The sequence below is a fragment of the Panthera uncia genome, assembly GCF_023721935.1.
Source record: "Panthera uncia isolate 11264 chromosome C1 unlocalized genomic scaffold, Puncia_PCG_1.0 HiC_scaffold_3, whole genome shotgun sequence".
Taxonomy (NCBI): domain Eukaryota; kingdom Metazoa; phylum Chordata; class Mammalia; order Carnivora; family Felidae; genus Panthera; species Panthera uncia.
In genome coordinates, this window is record NW_026057584.1 from 110,074,844 (window position 1) to 110,098,943 (window position 24,100).

Sequence of the window (24,100 nt, forward strand, 5' to 3'; positions counted from 1 at the left end):
ATGCCATGGTACGTTTTATTGAAAACACTGTTGCTCCCCAAACTGCAGCACATATCTTAGCCTTCCACAAGCACCAACCTGTAAAACTAAAAGGTGATGCCTACTAAAAGTTTTTAAAAGGCATCAAAGGGGGAATGTTGGAGAAGTGAATAAAGTACTCCAAAGATGGCGGATGGGGCTAAAACAAACTCTGGTCTCTAACTTAGAGACCTCTCCTCCAGGTTCTTCTTCCTTTGTTTGCTGTGCACTTGAAAACCTGCACAGATATGGAAGCAGACAACTATAAATAACCCTTCCCATTTGCATTCGGTGCTCAGATCTTTGGAGAAATGGTCTCCTTTGAGCCTGCCAGTGTTAAATAAATCTCTGATCCACCAAGATCTCTGAGTGCCACTTGGTTTTTCTTCCAGTGTTCCAGCCTGGTTCCATAACAATGTAAGTAACAGTAGAGTGTGGGATTGGTTAATGAAGGAGTGATAAGGATTGGAGCCATTCTTTGTGTGATATAAAATGCAGCACCTGTTCAGCAGGGACAATAACTCGATTTTGCTATATAAACAAATCCTGCACATCTTAGCCAAGTGTCAGGAATGGCATTCGTCTTCCTGCAGAAGGTGAGCCATGTGTTTCCCTGTGAGGACACTCGGCTCAGTTCCATCGGTCCTAGGTGAGATAACTCACAGATTGGGAAGTGGTTAGTTTTCAGTATTGTGAGGTGTTGTTTTCTGGATCCCTGTGCTTCCCCAACATGTGAGTATAACATTAATGTCCACCTTGTGATATTGTTAATGCCCTTCAGCCGAGTAGGGTTGGCTTTCTCCTCTGGTTAAGGCTGGAACACATCTCTCTCCAGACAAACCAGAGAAATATCAGGAAGCTTTCAGTACCTTGATCTGGACGGTACCTGCTTTCTGACTCAAGCAAATCCAGGTGAGGTGCTCAGCAAGTTGCCTTCTGAAATTTCTCTTCTCACAGTCCCTCTGTCTTAATTCTCCCTCAGCTTTTATCTGTGCTTGTCTCTTTCATCCTGCTCAAAGGAACATTGAATCTAAGGTTCTGGTTTCACTAATTTCTTGTCCCTCATCAACCTTTCTCTGGGTGAGGTCAGGTATGTCCATTACTTCTACATCACTTATAGACTGACAACCCCAAACATAATCTCTAGCCCAAGCCTCTGACCCAAACATCCAGATCCTGACATTAGGCTTTTGATAGACTACCTGGACATCTCATGGGCACCCACGTGTCCCATATAAACTGTTTCCTTCCTACAGTTTACTTTTCCTCTAATACCTAACTTATAAAGAAATTTTTATAATTACATTAAATAATGCATGAGAAACTCCTTTGTAACTCTAATTGAGTATACAGATAATTGTTTATACCAGCCACCTAGTTTCACCAGGTAGCAGTCTCTGAGTCTTCTCAGACTCACCCATCCTTGTAGCTTCCAAATGCATGTCATGAGTATTTGGAATTGAAAGGACCTCTGAATTCTTACCTTATCTTCTCCACCCTGCACTACAATTGCCCTAGTTGGGCTTCCTCATCTCTCAGGTAAGCTAAGGTAAAAGTCAGATAAGAGTTCTCCTGACCCTGACACACTGCATTGTGCCTCTGAGCATCACACCATATCCTCTTCAGGCTTTAATATGCAGCTGGTCCCATGGTCTTTGTGTTAAAGGCCCAGCTCCACTCTTGGGTACAGAGTCCATTAATAGACCCTCTGTCCTGCTCTCTGAATGTGGGAAAAAGTGGCAAATGGTGGGCACAGTGCCAAAGTCTGCAGAACACACAGCTCCAGTGATTGAGGTAGGCAGGCAATACTCTAGGAAGTGCATATGAGGCCTCCCACCACTCTGATTCCCTTAAAGGAGCAGAACTTGAGAAAAGAAAGAGCCTTTGGGTAATTTTCAAATCAAAGTTTAATTCCTTATACCCATTCACCTTTAGAAATGAAGAACATAAAGCATACATTTGATAATGCTCTGATTTTGCCTGGGACATTTAAAGTGTAAAAATGAATGCCTTTATTGATTTTTCTTCACCACAAAATAAGCCATAAAACACAAATAAATCAACCTTTCCACGTGGAGCTCATTTTCAGTGGGAAAACATGCTGGCTGACAGAACTCATCAATTATAGGTTCCTGTTGGGCTCCAAGTTATTTCTGAGCTTAAGTAGAACTTATGGGCTGAGGGCTCTGATTCTGTGATAGCCTTTCTTCAATTGTGATTCCATCCTCTGAAATCTGTTTAAGCAGTAGGTCAGTCATAAATAATAGCCCCTCCTGATGCTGCTGCAGCCCTGGAAGCTGACACTCCCAGGGGATTCTGGAGAAGCAGACTTGTGTTCTGGATCAGAGCATGAAGGAAAATGTGAGTCGATGTTATTATGGTCTTCATGATGCAGAACACTGGACAGCTGAGAAAATATGTATACATGACTATCCTGGGCCTAGATCTGATTAATTCCTTTTTTTTCTATGCATACATCCTCTACTTTTGCCCAATTAAACAATTATCCATTCTGTACCAGATAAGTGTCCATCAAAGAAGCAAAAATAATGACATGCAATGTAGAATGAGGAATTTGTTATAAGGAGGAGAACTGGTGGGGTAGTCTGAGGAGGTTACTGCTTTTGCATCAGGTATTGAGCCTAAGGCCACCCACTTATGTGTCAGCTAGGCAGGGCAGTGGTGGAAAAACAAGAAACTGGGTATAGACAAGGTCAAGGGTTAAAGACAACTAAATCAGGAAGAACACACTGGAATACATGTCTGACTATACCACCTCCAATCTTAATGCCATAGGTCACATGCAGGAAAAACTGTCTCCCTTTGCCATGGAGTTGTCCCTTCAGCTTGGAGAAGCTGAAGGAAGAGGCCCACTAGAAACCGGATGTGTAATATGGGTCTCAATGCTGCCCCATGCCAACCAGGTGAGCCAGGAGTTGAGTGACAGCATACATGAACTGCACACCCAGCCCCTATCTATAGAGCATAAAAATATGGCAGCAAAATATCCCTTGAGGCCAATTATAACTGGAAATCACACTGGAAATAAAACCTGGGAGATGAATTTCCAGCTTAGTTAAGTTGTGGTAGACCACCGCCACCACACATGACCGAGGTTCTCAAATTCTCCTTGTACCTTTATATTTCTATGTCTCTGCTTATGCCTGGAATGCTTAGCAATAGTCATTAAAGTGATATGAATTAACAAAAAAATGCCCTTGGCCACCCTCATATTGTCTGTGGTTTGAAATCTGCCTCAGACTGATCACACACTCCCTCTCTTGAATAATCTGCTCAGGAACCCTGACCCTGCTGATTACCTGCTACCTATAGCCTATGCACTGGGAAACCCAGAGATGCTCTGGGCCTAGAGATAGATGCATATCAGTGCATGCCCAACAGGAAAAGAGAATCAGTCTGAGTTCTGAAGCTCCTGTAACCAGAGGCAAGGCAACCCAGAGATTTTCAAAGCATGGAATTGCCTCCACTGCTAGCCTGAAGGAAGAAAGAAGGAGGCATGCTGCCAGTGCCCAGTGGTCAGCGTCACCTCAAGAGCTGAAGCTACTTCTGCTGAAGGCACCTCCCAGTCAAGATAGACAGCAGACACGCTCTCTTGTCTTCCTTTCCCTGACTCTTTCTTCACCATGGGCCACCCACCCTGATAGAGATAAATCAGGGGAGAAGTACAACAGATCAGAAGGCAGGCAGGTCTTGGGTCAGCACTTTTGCTTGCCTCTGCATTCCACTCTGTGCTAAATGCAGCACTAGTGGGATCCATCAGAGGTGCCATGGCTCCTGCTCTCAAGAAGCTTGAAGGTGTGAGATACAGTTTTTAAGAGAGGAGGCACAGGAAAGGAAACATACACAGATGGCTTTTCAGCCTAGAGGAAGACAGGGGCAGGGTACCCCTGAGCCCAGACTTTGATATCAGCCTGAGAAAACTTTAAGCCACCCCCAATATCAAGAGAGCTGACCTACGAATGCACCATAGACATTCACTTATTCAACTAATACTTCATTGAGCAGCTACTATGCATCAAGCGTCTTGTTCTTTAGAATTATCCGTCTCAGGTATATTATTGTGCCTTGGCTATTATTGTGTTGGAAGTCCCTAAGACCATCCCCAGGCCCCATAATTTGCTTAAATTTATAGGAGTGAGAAACCCTATGGTTATTCATGGTTATTTTTATTATTTTCTTTATTTTTATTATTTAGAGTGAAAGGAAACAAGTTAAAATCCACAAAGAGGAAATGTACATGGGCAAATTCCAGAAGAAACCAAACCCAAGTTTCTAAGCTTTTCTCAGTGGAATTGCACAGGAACATACTTAGTTATCCCAGCAATGATATGTGACCATATATGTGAAGTATTCCCAAGCAGGGAAACTGTCAAAGTGGTCAAGGGATAGTCCTGAATAGGCCTTTCTTTAGGATGTGCAGGGCTGAACAGCCTATGCCTTGTTGAGCTACGTCATTGCTGCATACTCAGGTATTTCCATTTTGATCCAATTCTCACCTGAGCTCTGGTTGTTGCTACATCTCCCTGTGCTGGTCCACCCCTGATGGACTTAAGGTTTGCATTTAGGTCTCCTCACTACAATCACTGAATTATGAGTCTCAATGTCCAGTATGGTACCTTTTAGGGACATTGCTTTGGATTGGGATCCATTTATTTATTCATTCAGTCACTATCAACTAAGCACATAGGATGTATCAAGAATTGTAAATACACTGGTTACAATAGTAAACATAATAAACCTCAATATCACCCTAGCAGAGAGTATTGTTTGGTAAAGAAGCACATGTGAATTGGGAAATATAATTGCTAGTGTACTGGATTGAATACTGTAACCCCAATATTCATGTCTACTCAGAACCTGAGAATAGAACCTTATTTGGAAATAGAGTCTTTGCAGATATAAGCAAGTTAAGATTTAGTCTTACTGGATTAGAGTGGTTCCTAACCCAATGACTGGTGTCCTTATAAGAAAAAGGAAGTTTGGACACAAAGACATACACATAGGGAAAACAATGTGAGGACACAATGGAGAACACCATGTGATGATGGAGGCAAAGATTGGAGTGATGTGTCTATAAGGCAAGAAATGCATCAGCTACCAGAACTTGGAAGATACAAGAAAGAATCCTCTCCTCCCTAGATTTTTCAGAAGGAGAATGGTCCAATCAACACCTTGATTTTGGACTTTAAGCCTCCAGAAATGTTAGAATAGATTTCTGTTGTTCCAAGCCACCAAGTTTGTGGTATTTTGTTACAGGAGCCCTTGGGAATGAATACTAATGGCATAGAGTTAAAAACAAGACAGGACACTGGGACACTATAGGAGAAATGCTGAACATACAGATCAGGGGCCAGAAATAAACTTCATAGGGAGTGACAACTTCCATAAAGAAGGTTACTGTTGTGAAGGTTGTAAAGAAAAGTGTACATGGAGATAATCCCAGGCATAAGAAAGAGTGTGTGTAAAGAAATGATTGAAGGTGAGAGAGAAGGTGGGTCATTACTGGAATTGAAAGAAAAGAAAAGAGGGAGAATTATATCTTGAAGTGTGAAACAAGTAGGTGTGAAGCAAGGTTGGCAAGTCTGGAACCTTATGTGGGCAGTGCACATATCCCATGTAAGTGGTCTAGAAGTGGCACGTCTGCATGTCTAGTTTCCTTCTGGACCTCAGAATCAGCAGTCAATCTTCTGACAGATTTGTATCACTGTTTATCTATGATTCACATTTCATCCCAGGGTCAGGGTGAGAAAGGACTTGGGAAGTCAGAATATTCTATAAGAAAATGCTGTAACTTTGGTATTTGTTTACAACATTAGTGCCTTGTTCAGTAGGCAACATTGTAGTGTTTTCAGGCTGTCACCAGGCCCTATGTCACTGAGCATAACTCAACATCATCAATTCAGCTGAGAACTGTTAATAACAGGTGGAAGAGCCTACCTTTTTTCTAATTGAACAATGTCAAACTGTTTCAAGAAAGGAAATCTATAGTGCTGTTCATGAACCCATCTCTCACTTTTCATTTCTCTTCACATGTTATCATTTTAGATTTGTATTAGAGTTTATGATTTGCTAATTCTAGCATGGTATTACTTTTGAACATTGCTTTAAACAAACACATCATCACAAGTGAGTCTTACTATTTAGGATTTTTAATTGAAAAACAAACATACAAGTCAAAAAATGCTTGAGTTACTACTGTGATTCAATTGGGAAATCATGAAAAAGGATCAAATGAGTCCCTATAGAGCCAATTTGTTTCCACTTCTCTACTACCTAGTGTGATTGTTGTCAGAGATATTGATTATGTTTTCTAGAGAAAACATGGGAGCCAGACATGTGCCAGGATGCAGCAACGCAGCACTGGGATGCTCATGGGAGTGGTGGCACAGCATATGCCCACAGGGAGACATTGTAGTGGAGCTCAAACAGCATTTCCTCATGGGTAGAGAGGTTTGGGGGTGAATTTTGGCCTAAGGACTTATTTATGGGAATAAGCAAGAGGAACCCATGGAAAAGAAACAATAATATCCCCCTCATAGTAAATACTACAAAAATTTACATACATATTATATACATATAACATATTTATTTACATATATATATATAGCATATATATGCATATACTGCACAATGTGTTTACATACATGTATTCATACTGAGATAATATGCATATAAATTATACATATGTAAATGCATATGTATACATGTATAAATTTACATGTATATGTAAATTTGTTTAGACTTCTGCTCTGAAGGGATATTATTATTTCCTTTCATGGTTTCTTCTTGGTTATCTCATAAGTAAGTCTGAGAGGAGTATATTTGGAAGAATGCCTGGAATTCAAACCCAGTTTTTTCTTTGCAATTTTGTTTTCTTTTCACTATATGGTCATGTCTCACTCTTTAAAATATTTGTGTCCCCCTTTTAAATCATTTTGTGATCACTGGCAGAGAAACTAAAGATATTTTAGGAATGATTCCAGGTCAAGAATAAAGCCTGTGAGGCTTTGTGGACAGCAGACATCAGAGGGGTTCACTTGGCTTCTCCTTAAGCCTCGATTTCCTCCTTTATAACTTGAACATCCATGGTGGGAATTATAGATAGTGGTGTCTACATTACCACATGTCACATAGTAGGTGCTCTAAAAATAAGGGTGTCTGTGGAATTACACTCTGTAAGGAGACACCTGCACTCTACACTACCACACCACACAGAACCTCGTTTCAGAGGGGACACAAGTTGCCCATTCAGTTAATCACATATGTGCTTATTCTGAGAGCATTTTATTAAACACTTTTGCTTGGCCCTGTGGGAGGTAGGGTGACACCAGGAAGAATGTAACATGACATGGCCCGACATTCAAGAAGTTCAGATTTGGGAAAGGAGAAAGATAAGAAATGTTATAAATAAATGTGTTAAGTTTATAAGATAGAAATAACGATATGTACTGAGTATTCTGTGAACAAAAAGATTTATATCCATTTGCTGTAAGTAAATTAACTCCTTCTCTTTTATTTCAAAGCCGAATTTTAATGAGACCTACTTAGAAAAGCATAGGGCTTGGGTATTTAATTATGTACTATTTGTTCTGCTACAGAATGTCTTTCTGCATAGGAAATAAGCTCACATATGATTAGTAAATAAGAAAAGATGTCAGTATAAACAGAGTTGCTTTAGTTCACATGTGATTTTCCTGAGCCCTTAATTGTTTTGTACCATCAACTAATAGCAGTTGAGCCTTAAGGACATTCAGAAATGTGGGTGTAGCCAGCTGGGGGTGGGGAGGAACACATGCTTACAGACTAGCCACCTGAAGTACCCCTTCTAGCTGGCTTTAGCCCTGTGCTTTGTCTTAGTTTTGCACGTAGTGCTCTCAGAATCTAACACAGGAGCCAGTGTCACCCACCTCTGGATGGCTTCACAGTGTACAAAACCAGCAGCGCTTTGCCATCGGAATCTCCTGATAATGAGGATATCACTTTGCCTTTATTTCCATACTCCACAGCCTTTACTGTTCCTTATACCTGCTTCTATCAATGTGCTTTTTTCAGGTTAAGTTTTAATTGACTGTAGTTCTTCTTTTCATTAGAGAGTTAATATATCTTTATTTTTTTCTAGTCAATATCTACTTTTATTAAACGTTAGAAATTAAATGAAGGTTTTAAAATAAATAAATCAAAGAAAATATTTCCTGTATAACACCCCCCAATCTCCCCCACTCTGGATGGTGTGTTAATTGGACGCTTTCCAAAAGGGGGGTTAGAATGTTTCTTAACATCCAATTCTTTTTTTTTTCAATATATGAAATGTATTGTCAAATTGGTTTCCATACAACACCCAGTGCTCATCCCAAAAGGTGCCCTCCTCAATACCCATCACCCACCCTCCCTCCCTCCCACCCCCCATCAACCCTCAGTTTGTTAATATTTTTAAAAGGAGGTTAGTGTTTTAATTCAGACTGATGTTATTTTTTGTAGGTCTGCTTAAAAATAGCATAGGTTTTCAGTGGTTTGGCTGAATATATCTTCCCCTCTACATGTGTGATTTTGCAGAATGAAGGTTTTTAGAAATTATGCAGTATGATATAGAAAACTTGTATTTTCCACCATTCTCAATAGTATGGGGCATTGTGGTGTTTAGAAGCAGTAGTGCTAGTATTAGGAGGCCTGTATTCCTTACTAGCTTTGTCCTTATTGGCTCAGGAAATTCTGACCCACAGCTGGCTGCACACTTTTCCCACCATCTGCCTTTTCATTCTCACCTAACGTGGATTTTCATATCCTTTGTGACCTCAGACTGAAAACTGGGTGTTATTTCTTGTTCTGGTTCTTTCTTCCACAGAGATGCTATTTATCATGTGCTTGCTTTGCTGGTCAGATTTTAACCCAAAAGACAATGATGTCACACATCTTCCAGGCCAAGCCTTTGGGATTTAAACCCTAGCTGAAGTGCTGCTGGTTTCTTCTCTTACCCTATTTTCAAGGAATTAGAAAAATATTATAGCACAATAACAATTTCTTTCTTTCTTTCTTTCTTTCTTTCTTTCCTTCTTTCCTTCTTTCCTTCCTTCTTCTTTTCTTTCTCTTCTTCTTAAATTTGGTTTAAAGTGATCTAAAGTTGGTAGTGCCCCATGGGTCTGGGAGAAGTTAATGATACAAATCTTCTTTAGAAGAATCTATGGAGGAAAAATCAGCCTTTAAAGAATAGCCACAATAAAAAAAATAAATTAAAAAAATGTAAGGCAGATATCATATGATTTCACTCAGATGTAGAATTTAAGAAACAAACAGGGGAAGAAAGGAAAAAATAAGATAAAAACAGAGACAGAGAGAGATAAACCATAAGAGACTTAAATTGGTTTTTTTAATGTTTATTTTTGAGAGAGAAAGAGGGAGAGACAGAGCATGAGTGGAGAGGGGCAGAGAAAGAGGGAGAAACAGAATCAGAAGCAGGCTCTAAGCTCCAAGCTGTCAGCCCAGAGCTGGACACAGGGTTCAAACTCACAGACCATGAGATCATTACCTGAGCCAAAGTAAGACACTTAACACACTGAGCTACCCAGGTGCCCCAATGTAAGAGACTCTTAACAAACTGAGGGTTGCTGGAAGGAAGGTAGGTGGGGAAATGGGCTAAGCGGGTGGTGGGCATTGAGGATGGGACTTACTGGGTTGAGCATTGGGTGTTATATGTAAGTGATGGATCACTGGGTTTTACTCTTGAAACCAATGCTACATGGTATGTTAACTAACTTGAATTTAAATAAATAAATTTTTTAAAAAAATATTGTTTGGGGATGAATAGTTTATTAAAAGACACCATACTAAATAAATAAATATAAATACAAAAAAGATAAAATAATTATCTAGTTTGTGTAATGGTGTAATAATGTTGTATGGTGACAGATGGTAAATACTGTTGTAGTGAGCATTGTGTAATGAATAGAATTTTTGAATCACAATGTTATTCATATGAAACTGACATAACATCATATGTCAACTATACTTCAATAATAAAAATAACAAATAAAATATTTAAAACCAAATACACATAAAAGTATTATGTAATATAAAATTTCAATAAAAACTGATAAAAAATTTAAAGAAAAAAGGTACATGGCAAAATAGGCAAAAACAATGGGCAAAGGTATCAGAAATGAGAGAATTCAGAAATTGCAATAAACAAAGATAATATTTAAAAGTAGGTTTCATAAACTTTTAAAAATAAATGTAGTGGAAGATTAAAAATATCAATAAAAATAAGAAAATATAAAAATAAGCTAGCATATATGAAAAGAAAACAAAATAGAAATTGAGGAAATAAATGAATCATTTTGAAAAGAATCAATAGAAATGTTCAACAACATTAGAAATAAAGAGTTATTTAGCAAACTGGAATTGGAATGTGAAGAATCATGCAAAATAATGCACAGAGAGACCAATAAATAGAGAAACTGAAATAGAATTTAGGAGAAATGGTTGCAATGTAATATATGTCTAGAAATATATATTCTAGAAAGAATGAATGAAAAAGAAAATAAATATCCAGCAGAATACATTTGTCATCATATTGAATATATGATTCCAACATCTTCTGACTTCCCTTACTGTTGTTGAGTGTCTAATTTCCACCAGTTTGAGGTAATCTGCTTTCCTCTCTGCCTCCTGTAAAATCTTCAGTGTTTTGCCTACAGATTTAGCATAATGTATGTAGGAATTATTTTGTATTCTGCTGCTTAATAAGACTACCAAATCTGCTGTGTTTCATACATTTCTCAGATGAAAACAAATTTTAGTCTATTTAAATATTTTCACCATCATTCTCCTCCTTTCTTTCTAGAATTCCCATTAAACATATATATTGGCTACACTGAACGCATTATATTTAAAATGGCAAAAGTCAAATTCAAAGAGCAATTGATCCTGAGAAACTTAACAAAAGACCATGGGGGAGGGGAAGGGGGGAAAAAGTTATAGAGAGGGAAGGAGGAAAACCATAAGAGACTCTTAAAAACTGAGAATCAATTCATAAACTGAGGGTTGATGGGGAGTGGGAGGGAGGGGAAAGTGGGTGATGGGCATTGAGGAGGGCACCTGTTGGGATGAGCACTGGGTGTTGTACAGAAACCAATTTGACAATAAATTTCATATTAAAAATAATAAAATAAAATAAAAATATAATAAACAAAAAAATGAAAGCAGTAGGAGAAAAGCTGCTCTCACATACAAGAAAACCCATTCCCCCATCCACCCATAAGACTATAGGCAGATTTTTCAATAGAAATTGTGCAGGCCAGAAGAAATGAGATAACATGTTTAAAATATTAAAAGAATAACACTATCAATAAAGAATAACATACTGGAAAATCTGTTCTTTAGAAATAAAGATGAGATCAAGATTTTCCTAAATAAAAAAGTCGAGTGAGTTTGTCACAACTAGATTCGCCTCATAAGAAGTGCTAAGGGCATTCTTCACATGACAATAAAAGGATATTGCCATGCCTGGGTGTCTCAGTTGGTTAAGTTTCCAACTCTTGATTTTGGCTCAGATCATGATCTTATGGTTCATGGTATTGAGCCCCACGTTGGGGCAGCACAGAGGCTGTTTTAGATTCTGCCTCCCTCTCTGCCCTTCCCCCACTCATATTCTCTCTGTCTCTGTCTCTCTCCTCTCTCCTCTCTCTCTCTTAAAATAAGTAAACATTGGGGCGCCTGAGTGGCTCAGTCAGTTGAGCGACCGACTTCAGCTCAGGTCACGATCTCGCGGTCCGTGAGTTCGAGCCCTGCATCGGGCTCTGGGCTGATGGCTCAGAGCCTGGAGCCTGCTTCGGATTCTGTGTCTCCCTCTCTCTCTGCCCCTCCCTCATTCATGCTCTGTCTCTCTCTGTCTCAAAAATAAATAAACGTTAAAAAAATTTAAAAAAAAAGTAAACATTAAAAAAAGAAAATAAAAGGATGCTGGTTAATATCATAAAGACATATAATGTATGTGTAAAATTCACAGGTAATGATAAATACGAAGTCATTAAAATGATGCCTCATAATTTACTTACAACTCTAGTTGAAAACTTTTTTAAAAAGCATCTTCTTTATTCATCAGTTGATGGAAACTTGGGCTACTTCCATAATTTGATTATTGTAGATAATGCTGCTATAAACATTGGGGAGTCTATATCCCTTTGAATTAATATTTTGGCATTCTTTGGGTAAATACCTAGTAGTGCCATTGGTTGATCATATTTTTAACTTTTTTGAGGAAACACCATACTGTTTTCCAGAGTGGCTGCACCAGTTTACATTCCTACCACGACTGTAAGAGGGTTCTCCTTTCTCACCAGTACCTGTTGTTTTCTGTGTTGTTTATTTCAGCCATTCTGACAAGTGTGAGGTGATATATCATTGTATTTTGATTTTCATTTCCCTGATGATGAGTGATATTGAGCATCTTTTCATGTGTCTTTTGGCCATCTGTATGCCTTCTTTGGACAAAATGTCTATTCATGTCTTTTCTGTCCATTTTTTAATTGGATTGTTCTTTTTTGGGGGGTGTTGAGTTTGGTAAGTTCTTCATATATTTTGGATACTAACCCTTTATCTGATATGTCATTTGCAAATATCTTCTCTCATTCAGTAGGTTGCCTTTTAGTTTTGCTGTGTTTCCTTCACTATGCAGAAGCTTTTTATTTTGATGCAGTCCCAAAAGTTTATTTTTCCTTTTGTTTCTCTTGACATAGGAGACATATCCAGAAAGAATTTGCTATGGCCCATGTCAAAGAAGTTACTGCCTGTATTATCTTCTAGGATTTTTATTGTTTTCTGTCTCAAATTTAGGTCTTTAATCCATTTTGAAATTGTTTTTGTACATGGTGTATGACAGTGGTCCAGTTTCATTCTTTTGCATGAGGCTGTCCACTTTTCCCAAAACCATTTGTTGAAGATACTGTACTTTTCCCACTAGATATTCTTCCCTACTTTGTCAAAGATTAATTGATCATATAGTTGTGGTTTCATTTCTAGGTTTTCTATTCTGTTCTATTGATCTATGTGTCTATTTGTGTGCTGGTAGCATACTGTTTTGATTACTACAGCTTTGTAATATAACTTGAAGTCTGGAATTGTGATGATTCCAGCTTTTCTTTCTCAAGGTGGTTTTGTCTATTTAGGGTCTTTGGTTGTTCCATATGAATTTTAGAACTATTTGCTCTGTGAAAAATGCTGTTGGTATTTTGATCAGGATTACATTAAATGTGTAGATTTGCTGTGGGACAGAACTCGAGAGTATTATGCTAAGTGAAATAAATAAGGTAGAGAAAGACGAATACCATATGACTTCACTCATATGTGGAATTTAAGAAACAATAAATTAGCAAGGGAAAAAAAGAAAGAGAAGCAAACCAAAAAATAGACTCTTAACTATAGAGAAAAAATGGATGATTACCAGATGGGAGGTGGTGGTGATGGGATGGGTTAAATAAGTAATGGGGATCAAGGAAGGCACTTGTTGTGATAAGTACTGGATTATGTATGGAAGTGTTGAATCACTATATTATACACCTGAAAAATAATACTAACTATATATTAAATATTAATATATTAATTATTAAAATATATTAAGTATATTAAGTATTAACTATATATTAAGTATATTAAGTATTAACTATATATTATATTTTATATTATATTATATTATATTATATATTATATTATATATAACTATATATATAATATTATATATTATATTATATTATATTATATTATATTTTAACTATATATTAAGTAACTGGAATTAAATAAAAATTTAAAACTAAATTAATAACTTCCTAGAAACATGCAATCTTCCAACTCTAAATCAAGAAGAGATAGGGGCACCTGGGTGGCTGAGTTGATTGGGTATCTGACTCCTGACTTTTCCTTAGGTCATTATCTCATGGTTCATGAGTTCAAGCTCTGCATGAGGCTCTGGACTGAGAGTGCAGAACTTTCTTGGGATTCTCCCCCTCTCCCTCTCTCTCTGCCCATCCCTACTCACACTCTCTCAAATAAATAAATAAACTTTATTAAAAATAAAAAGAAATATAAAATCTGAACAGACTGATTACTACAAAGAAACATTGAATCAATACCCCAAGACTTCCCAACAAACAAAAGTCCAGGACCAGATAGATTCACAGGTGAATTCTAGGAAAAATTTAAAGAGTTAACACCTAGTCTTTTCAAACTATTCAAAAAATATATAAACAGGAGAAATCCTTCCAAATACATTCTACAAGGCTAACATTGTCCTGATATGAAGACCAAAGACAGCACCCCACCCCCCAAAAAAAAGGAAAAGAAAGAAAGAAAATTACAGACCAATATCCTTAATGAACATTAATTTAAAAATCCTCAACCAAGTATTAGCAAACAGAATTTAATAATACAAAAAAAGATCATTCACCACAATTGAGTGGGATTTATTCCAGGGATACAAGGATTCAATATCTGCAAATCCATCAGTGGGATACACCATATTAAGAAAATGAAGGAGGGGCACCTGGGTGGCTCAGTTGGTTAAGCGTCCGACTTCAGTCAGGTCACGATCTCATGGTCCGTGAGTTCGAGCCCTGAGTCAGGCTCTGGGCTGACGGCTCAGAGCCTGGAGCCTGTTTCCGATTCTGTGTCTCCCTCTCTCTCTGCCCCTCCCCCGTTCATGCTCTGTCTCTCTCTCTCTGTCTCAAAAATAAATAAACTTAAAAAAAAAAAAAGAAAAGAAAATGAAGGATACAGACCATACAGTCATCAGAATAGAGGAAGAATAATTATTTGACAAATATATCTGTTCATGATATAATTCTCAATGAAGTGGATTGAGAAGGAAGATACCTCAAAATAATAAAGACCATATGTGAGTAACCCACAGCTAACATCATACTCAATGGCGACAAACTAAAGGATTTTACTAAAATAAGGAAGAAGACAAAGATGTTCACTTTCAAAACTTTTATTTAACATAGTACTGGAAGTGCTAGTCAAAACAATCAGACAAGAAAAGGAAATCAATGATATCCAAATTGATTAAAAAAAAAAAAAAGAAAGGAAGAAAACCGTCCGTATTTCTATATGACATGATAGTAGAGAAACCTTAAAGACTAAAAAATAATTATTAGAAATAACAAATAAACTTAATAAAGTTGTAATAAAACAAATTTCATATACAGAAATCTGTTGCATTTTTAAATAATAATAACAAACCAGCAGAAAGAGTAATTTTTTTAAAATCTCATTTAAAATTGCATCAAAAAGAATAAAATGCCTAGTAATAAATTTAACCAAGGGGATGAAAAACCTGTGCTCTGAAAACTATAAGATATTAATGAAAGAAATTGAAAATGATACAAACAAATGCATACAAATCCATGGTTATGTATTGTGAAAATTAATATGCTTAAAATGTTCTACTCCCCAAAGCAATCTATAGTTTTAATGAAATTTCTACCAAAATATCAGTGTCACTGTTGCAAAACTAGAATAAATAATCCTAAAATTTTTATGGAATCACAAAGACCCCAGTAGCCAAAGCAATCTTGAGAAAGAAGAATAGAGATGACAGTATCACAATTCCAGACTTTAAGCCACCTTACAAATCTATAGTAATCAAAACAACATGGTGTTGCCACAAAAATGGACACATAAATCAATAGAGCAGGATTTAGAGTTCAAAATAAAGCCATACTTATATGGTCAATTCATCTATAACAAAAATGGAAAGAATATAAAATGGGAAAAAGTCTCTTCAATAAATTGTGTTGGGAAAACAGGACAGTTATAGGTGAAAAAACAAAACTGAACCTCTTTCTTTTTTTATTGTTTTATTGTTTATTTTTGAGAGACAGAGCATGAGTGGGGGAGGGGCAGAGAGAGAAGGAGGCACAGAATTCCAAGCAGGCTCCAGGCTCTGAGCTGTCAGTACAGAGCCCAACACAGGGCTCTACCCAACGAGCCGTGAGATCATAACTTGAGCCAAAGTCAGATGCTTAACTGACTGAGCCATCCAGGTGCCCCCAAACTGAAACACTTTCTTATGCCATATACAAAAATAAACTCAAAATTGCTAAAGGACCTAAATTTAAGACCTGAAACCATGAAACTCCTAAAAGGAACAGGCAGTAATTTATTGGACATTGGTCTTAGCAACATTTCATGGAATTATCTCCTCAGGTGAAAGAAACAAAAGCAATATTAAACATTTGGGACTACATCAAACTATAAAGCTTGTGAACAGTGAAAGAAACTATCAACAAAACAAACAAGCAACCTACTCAATGGAAAAAGATATTGGCAAATGATTTAACTAATAAGGGGTTAATACCCAAAATACATAAAGAATTCATACAACTCAACACCAAAAACAAAGAAACAGGGGTGCCTGAGTGGCTCAGTCAGTTAAACATCAGATTTCAGCTCAGATCATGGCCTTATGGTTCATAGGTTCAAGCCCCACGTCAGGCTCTGTGCTGATAGCTCAGATCCTGGAGCCTGCTTTGGATTCTGTGTCTCCCTGTCTCTCCGCCCCTCTCCTGCTCACACTCTCAAAAATAAATCATTCTCTCTCAAAAATAAATAAACATTTAAAAAATATGAAACAAACAATCCAGTTAAAAAACAGTCAGAAGACCTGATAGACAGTTTTTCCAAAGAAAACATACAGATGGCCAACAGACACATGGAAAAATGCTCAACATCAGTAATCATTAGGTAATGCAAATCAAAGTCATAGTGAGATATCACATTATACCAGTTAGAATGGCTATTATCTAAAAGACAAGAAGAGATAGCAATTGCTATTAAGGATGCATAAACAAGAGAACCCCTGTACACTGTTGGCTTAAATTTAAATTGACATAGCCCCCATGAAAAACACTATGGGGCTTCATCAAAAACTAAAACTAAAAAAAAAAAAAAAAAAACATATGACAGAGAAATTACATTTCTGGGTGTAAGTTTGAAGTAATTGTGATCATTATCTCAAAGAGATATCTGCACCATGTTCATCACAACACTATTTGCAATAACCAAAACATGGGAACAACCCAAGTGTCTATTAATGAATAAATAGATGTTACACACACACACACACACACACACACACACACACACTGGGTTATTCCATAGCCATAGAAGAGATGGAAATCCTGTCATTTAGGATAATGTGGATAAACATTTAGGGCACTATGTTAAGTGAAATAAGTCAGAGAAAGACAAATACTGCATGATGTCACTGTGTGTGGAATCTAAAACAAATAAACAAACATAGATACAGCCATAGATACAGAGAACAAAACAGCCATAGATACCGAGAACAACAGATTGATGGTTGCCAGAGGCAAAAGATAGGGTATGGGAAAAATGAATGAAGGGGGTCATAACATAAAAATTTTCAGTCATAAAATAAATAAGTCATGTGACTGTAATGTGGAGCACAGTGACAAGTGTTAACAATACTGTATTACATATTTGAAAGTTGTTAAGAGAACAGATCTTAAAAGTTATCACAAGAAAAAATGTGAGGTGATGCATGTTATATAAATTTAATGCACTAATAATTTTACAACATATAAATATATCAAATTATTTTGTACACCTAAAATGTATATGATATTATGTGTCAATTATATCTCAATCAAACTGGAAAATAAATAAGTAAAATTAATGAAATCATATCTAAATCCTTCTTAAAATTTTAAAAAGTTTGATATGATAGGCATTTCTGCATCTTATACATCTCTCAAATAAAGACTGCTTAGTCTTTTAAAATTTTGGGGTCATTTATAGAAATTGATCACTTAAAAGAAAACTTCAAAAATATGTATAAGATTGGTAACTTGCTGTATAGACTGATTGCATTAATAAAATGTCCAGTACTTTATCTCTTCCCCTATCCTATGTCATTCCTCTTAGAGGTGAACTCCAGTTCACTCACATTTTAATCTGGACTGAGACTGTGCCTTGCTTTTGTATGTTTCCATGTTCTCTTTTGCCCACTGCCATCAACATGGGAACTTTCCAAAAGATGTGGTCTGGAGTTGAGTCAGGCTAGTCATCCAAATAAAGGTCATTCTAAATAAAATAACCAGCTATCCTCCAGAATCATGAGAAATCCCAGTCAAGACACATGAGCTAAATAAAAGCTTATTATGATAAGCCACTTAGTTTTGTAAAGGTTGATTATACAACAAAAGTCAGCCACTTAATTTTGTAAAGTTTGATTTTGTCATAGATAACTCCCATGCATAATAAGCATGCTTTCAGGTCAAAATGAATATGTCAGAAGTACATATTAAAAGTAGCTTTAAAATCCCATACATTTGGAATTGAGACATACATTTAAAGAACTCATAAGTCAGATAAAAGTGATCATAAAAATTATAAATATTTAGACATAAATTTTAGAAAACATTATGTTTTAAATCTTGTGGGATATAGTTAAAGAAATTATTTTAACCTTAAATGTTTATAGTGTAAATTTGAAAAAAAAGTAACAGTAAAATAAATGTCTAGTTTAAAACTTAGAAAGATAACAAATAAAGATACAAATTACATGGAAGGAAGCAAATATAATTAATAGAGCATAAGTTTATAAAAAGAAAACACAATAGAATCAACAGGCAAAAGTATGTTCTTTGAAAACAATCAGAAAAATCATTAAACTCATAGTGAATTTGACCAAGGAAAAAGAGAGCAGAACACATAAATGATAATAGTAATAAAAAAGAGGAAATCAGGATAAACAGTAAATATGTAACAAAGGTAATAAAATGATATTTAAAAAAATTTCATATCATTATATATAACATTTAACATAGATGAAATTGACAACTTTCCAGAATTATGTTACTTATCAAAATTGACACAAGATGCAAAAAACTCACTAAAAATATATATAACCAGTAGATATACTAATTTTTCCAACGAAAATATATTAAAAAACTTAAATAAACATAATTGATCATCAATGTATAAAAAAGGGAATACATCAAGTTACAAAATATCCCAAAAATGCAATTTTAGCTTTCATTAACAAATCAATTAATGTAATATATTATATTATCAGATTGGAAATTGATTATATCACAACCTCTAGTTTACAAAAACACAATTTTAATAATATTTATTATTTTTAAAAATTTTTTAATGTTCATTTATTTTTTGGAATTTTTAAAAATATTTTATTTTTTATTATTATTTTTTTTACTTTTTTAATTTTATTTTTTAAATTTACATCCAAATTAGCTAGCATACAGTGCAACAATGATTTCAGGAGTAGATTCCTTAATGCCCTTTATCCATTTAGCCCAGCCCCTCTCCCACAATCTCTCCAGTAACCCTCTGTTTGTTCTCCATATTTAAGAGTCTCTTATGTTAAGGAGGACAAACATTCATTTATTTTTGAAACAGAGAGAGAGCATGAGCAGGGAAGAGGCAGAAAAAGAGGGAGACACAGAATCCAAAGCAGGCTCCAGGCTCTGTGCCGTCAGCATAGAGCCCAATGCGGGGCTCGAACTCACGAGCTGTGAGAACATGACCTGAGCTGATATCAGACGCTCAACCTACTGAGCCACCCAGGTGCCCCATTTTGATAACATTTAAAACCCATTTTTTATTAAAATTCCTAGCAGAAAAAGAAAAATTCCTTGATCTCACTAAAGGAATCTATTAAAGATATTTGGAATAAGATTCAACAATACAATGCAACTGAAAAATGGGCAAAAGATTTCAACAGGTATCTCACCAAAGTTTTTGAGATGATTAGTACACATATGAAAAATTGTTCAACATCATTTACAATTAGGGAATTGCATGTTAAAACAATGAAATACCACTACTCATCTATTAAAATAGCTAAAATACAAAAAGCAAATTGACTGGAAGCACTAATTGTTGGCAAGGATGTACAGCAACAGAAACTCTCATTTATTGATGGTGAAATTGTAAAATTGTGCAGACAGGAAAATAATTTGGCATTTTATGTTTTTTCCTTTTTTTATTAACTTGTTTTATTTTTTATTTTTTTAAATTTACATCCAAATTAACATATAGTTACAAAGCTAAACATCGATTTACTATAGAATTCAGCAATTGTATTTTATTCATTATCCAATTTACTTAAAACTTATATTCACACAAAGCCAGCAGGCAAAGGTTTGTAATAATATATAATTTTATATATATATATATATATATATATATATATATATTTTACATGATATATATTATAATTATATATTATTATTAAATAGTAATAATAATATATAATATTATATAATAATAATATAATTCATAATTACCAAAACCTGGAAATGACTAAGATGTTTTTCAGTAGGCAAATGAAAAATCAATGTGTGGTATAGCCATACAATGGAATAGTCTTCAAATTTTTATTTCAAAAATTTTTAATGTTTATTTATTTTAGGAGGGGAGGGACAGAGAGAGGGAGACACAGATCCGAAACAGGTTCCAGGCTCTGAGTTGTCAGCACAGAGTTTGATATAGGGCCAGAGCCCACAGAACCACAAGATCATGACTGGAGCCAAAGTTGGAAGGTCAGCCAACTGAGCCACCCAGGTGTCTCCCCAAAAATTTTTTAATAAAAGATTGGGTTACCAAAATATTCAAGGAGAGATGAATTTTAAATGCATAGTGTCAAATGAAAAGGCTATATACTGTATGATTCTGTTTGCACAATATTCAGGAAAAAGCAAACTATAGAGATGACAGATGAGTGGTTTCCAGGTTCTGCTTTGTTTTGTTTTGGTGTGGGGACACAGGATTGAACATATGAAGCAAAAGAGATGTTTTGAAAGGCAAAACCATTTTTATGATATTTTAATGTGGACATACAACACTACATTTGTCAAAACCCACAGAATTTGTGTGAATGTATAAAAATTTTTAAAAAATGTTACAGTAGGTTTAAGGAATTCAAGATAGAATGCAGAATGCAACAAGACAATGCAACTGTATTGCAAATAACTGTGCTACAAATGGATGAAACGACCTCACTGAAGAGAGTGTCAGGTAAAGGTGTCGGATAACTTTAGAAATGAGTGAAGTCTCTAAGACTAAACACAAAAACTGTACAACTATATATCCCTACTTGATAAAATTATTTCCCATGTAGGCATGGATTAGCAATTCTGAAACCACTCTATAGGAATTGAACAATTAGGAAAATAGATGGCAGGTGTTGGGAGCCAGGATTCTCAATGTTTGGGTGAGAAGTTACAAATAACCAAGGGGAAAGTAGAATAATCACAATAATAGAATAATTCATATGGTAAAGAATAAGAGTTTGAGAAATCAGTATGAATCGATGCTTAGATTAACATAGATACAGATGGGTATATGTCACCTTATTTATAGATTATAAGTGAACATCCATATATTTATGGATATGGGTTAGTATATACCCATGACTTGCTCTGTCAGCTGAGGGCCTAGAACAATGACACAACTCCAGATAACAATGAGCACTCCTAGGGGCCCACATTTTGGTTTCTAATGGCATAATACAATAAAAGGAACCCAAACCCCTCCTCAACAAAATTTAAAAAGTAGTAGTAGTTTGCAGGATGGAGTATAAAATATCCATGATTCTATATTGACATAAATAAATGAGAATAAATAAATAGATAAGTGATAATACAAAATTCTACTTTGCAGAAAAATTCCATCCAAATAATTTATGTAAATATTCCCATTTCAAGGAAGTAGAACACATGTCCCCAGTTCCTGTGTGTATAGAGACTTGCAAGGAGTACAGCCTGGAAAAAGGTTGGAGAAGAGTGACTTTACAGGGGAGAAGCTGGCCAAACACTGCCTTAGCCACATTATCAAGGTTAGCATCAACAGTGATAAGTTCTGGTGATAAATTATATCCATAGTACTCTTCACATGATGTGATGAGAGTAGCACTTTGCATCTGTGGTTTTCCTTCCAAAACCCCTTACTTGTGGGGTGCATGCCTAGCTCAGTTGGTAGAGAACACAACTCGCAATCTCAGGGTCATGAGTTCAAGCCCCAAGTTGGGCATGGAGCCTAGTTAAAAGACAATAAATAAATACATAATAAATAAATAAATAAATAAATAAAACTGAAAAAAATAAAATAAATAAAAACCCTTATTCTATTCCAATCTAATTGTGAGAAAATCATCAGACAAATCCCAATTGAAGGACATTCTACACAATACTGGACCAATCCTCCTAAAAAATGTCCAGGTAATAAAAAACAAAGCCTGAAAACTATGAATTATATAGATGAAGCTAATATAATATGTTAATATGAGAAACTGGGTGTTAGATGTATGGTAAGTTTTCATGCTATCTTCACAATTTTTCTTTAAGTCCAAAACTTTTTTAAACTAAAAGTATATTTAAAACATGTATAGCAAACATCTGGGTTTTTTTTGTTGTTGTTAAAACTTATTTTATTGTATATTTTAAATACATACGACTTTTTTTAGGTCAATTTTAGGTTTTTAGGTCAATTATACTTCAATAGGGCTGTCCTAAGAAACAAAAAACACTTGTGAAAAAAAGTTGAAAATACTTTGTTTTTTTTTTAAGTGAGTCCCTTTGTGAACTTCATTATTTATTTTATTTTTTTTTCAATATATGAAGTTTATTGTCAAATTGGTTTCCATACAACACCCAGTGCTTATCCCAAAAGGTGCCCTCCTCAATACCTATCACCCACCCTCCCCTCCCTCCCACCCTCTATCAACCCTCAGTTTGTTCTCAGTTTTTAAGAGTCTCTTATGCTTTGGCTCTCTCCCACTCTAACCTCTTTTTTTTTTTTTTTTCCTTCCACTCCCCCATGGGTTTCTGTTAAGTTTCTCAGGATCCACATAAGAGTGAAAACATATGGTATCTGTCTTTCTCTGTATGGCTTATTTCACTTAGCATCACACTCTCCAGTTCCATCCATGTTGCTACAAAGGGCCATATTTCGTTCTTTCTCATTGCCACGTAGCACTCCATTGTGTATATAAACCACAATTTCTTTATCCATTCATCAGTTGATGGACATTTAGGCTCTTTCCATAATTTGGCTATTGTTGAGAGTGCTGCTATAAACATTGGGGTACAAGTGCATCTATGCATCAGTACTCCTGTATCCCTTGGGTAAATTCCTAGCAGTGCTATTGCTGGGTCATAGGGTAGGTCTGTTTTTAATTTTCTGAGGAACCTCCACACTGTTTTCCAGAGTGGCTGCACCAATTTGCATTCCCACCAACAGTGCAAGAGGGTTCCCATTTCTCCACATCCTCTCCAGCATCTATAGTCTCCTGATTTGTTCATTTTGGCCACTCTGACTGGCGTGAGATGATATCTGAGTGTGGTTTTGATTTGTATTTCCCTGATAAGGAGCGACGTTGAGCATCTTTTCATGTGCCTGTTGGTGAACTTCATTATTTAAATCCTATTACAAACAAATTTCTTCTGACATTGTTCTTAAACAAACATCTTATGGTAAAAGTGTGTAAGGTCTTTATTATCAGAACATAGGTTTTCAATATCATTGTTTTATTTTTTTAAAGTTTACTGAACTTCTTAGCTTATTGGGTAAAGTAAAAATAGATGAAAATATATTTTAAGAGTATAAAAGTAACAAAACTCTCATTATGTACCTATCTTAAGACTGTCCGTATAGAAAAACCCTGATTATTCTATACTAAAATATTAGAATAGTTATTTTAGCTGTGTTGCTAAATACAAAATCAATATACAAAGTCAATTCCATCCTTACCTAAGCAAAAACATGTAGAAATATTTATATTTAGCATCCAAAAAATATTGGCACAAAAGAAAGTTGTTTCAGCTCTAGTTACATAAAACTTCATAGGAAAAGCATCCCTTGCAGTAAGGATAACACTTCATAGTGAAAAGAGTTTCCATTTACCAGGAAAAAAAATCTAACAAAATAAGTGTAAGATGTTATGGAAAAAAAAATATACACATTTCATAAAAGATATTAAGATTTGAATAAGTGGAAATTTATGTGGTGTTTAAAATAAAAAAAAAAA

The 24,100-nt window shown here is 35.6% G+C and overlaps 1 pseudogene; it reads left to right on the forward strand.

The window, feature by feature from the left end:
• LOC125911448 (heat shock cognate 71 kDa protein-like) overlaps positions 1–24,100 on the forward strand; it is a 97,409-nt pseudogene that overhangs the window by 1,033 nt on the left and 72,276 nt on the right.